Source organism: Morone saxatilis, unplaced genomic scaffold (genome assembly GCF_004916995.1).
Source record: "Morone saxatilis isolate NCDOM2014 unplaced genomic scaffold, NCSU_SB_2.0 Contig21, whole genome shotgun sequence".
Classification (NCBI taxonomy): domain Eukaryota; kingdom Metazoa; phylum Chordata; class Actinopteri; family Moronidae; genus Morone; species Morone saxatilis.
In genome coordinates this window covers 1,052,070-1,053,063 of record NW_023339774.1, presented here as the reverse complement: position 1 = coordinate 1,053,063, position 994 = coordinate 1,052,070, and the positions used below count along the sequence as shown (strand labels likewise).

General features: G+C 38.2%; 1 protein-coding gene across 1 annotated transcript in view; it reads left to right on the top strand.

Moving 5' to 3' along the window:
• The window catches only part of LOC118332360 (ras-specific guanine nucleotide-releasing factor RalGPS1-like), a gene marked incomplete in the record, with an annotated part of 66,856 nt that overhangs the window by 1,119 nt on the left and 64,743 nt on the right, over positions 1-994 (top strand).

The window sequence follows — 994 nt, the reverse complement described above, 5'->3', positions numbered from 1 at the left end:
GTGCAAATGGAGTGGAGTGCAAGTGGAAGTAAACAGTGCAAATGGATGTGCAAATACAGGTACTGAGGAGGCTAGCTAAGTCTGTTCAGTCTAAAAATGCACTTTACAATTTACACAATATGTCCTGTTTATCCTTGTGATTTCTTCTATTTTATTTTTATTTATATTTGTTATTTCATGTTATTCATATTTTATTTCAGCACACACTACTATGGGTTATGCCTTTTTCAGTGTGTTATGTTTTTAATCTCTTTTTAAAAGTATCTATGGTTGTTGGTGTGTCTGTCTACCTCATATTGCTTTTTATCATATTCTTTATTGCTGTAAGTGTTATTTAAAGTGTTTTTCCACCTGTGGACCACTTGCTGTCTCTTTCCAAAGCATCTGAAAATGACTTGTACACGTGTCTTCTTGTGCTAAACAGTAAGTGGACTGCACCTAAATAGCAATGTTTTACTTTAACGGAAGAAGCGCTTCGTAGTTGGCCTGTATCTCCCAAGGACACTTCCACATGTGGACAGGAGGACCGGACCGCCAACCCTGAGATCACTGGATGACCCTCCTACCTCCTAAGCCACAGCCGCCACAAAATGCCTATTGTTCTCTTTTAATAAGTAATATTTTATAAAAAATAGTCCTTTCCACTTTGTTATGTTGATTAAAATGCCAGAGCTGAACCTTATTAACCCGGGAAGGATAAAAAGTCAACATTCAGATCAGATTGAATCAGTGCAGAATAAACAGGCTAGGGGAAACATCAGAGGCATTTATGCTATATTATCATAATTTGAAATGGGTCATATGCCAGGAACAAAGCATCTGTTCTTACTTGGTGGAATCCATGATTCACTATAATAACCCGTTGAATCACATTATGCAAGTCATTTTTATTTTTAAGTGTCTGCTGTTGTGGTATAACCAGTGAGGGCTGGTGGTAATTTGGGGGGGTGGGGGGGTGCGCTGCTAACATATGCATTACACTCATCAATACGTC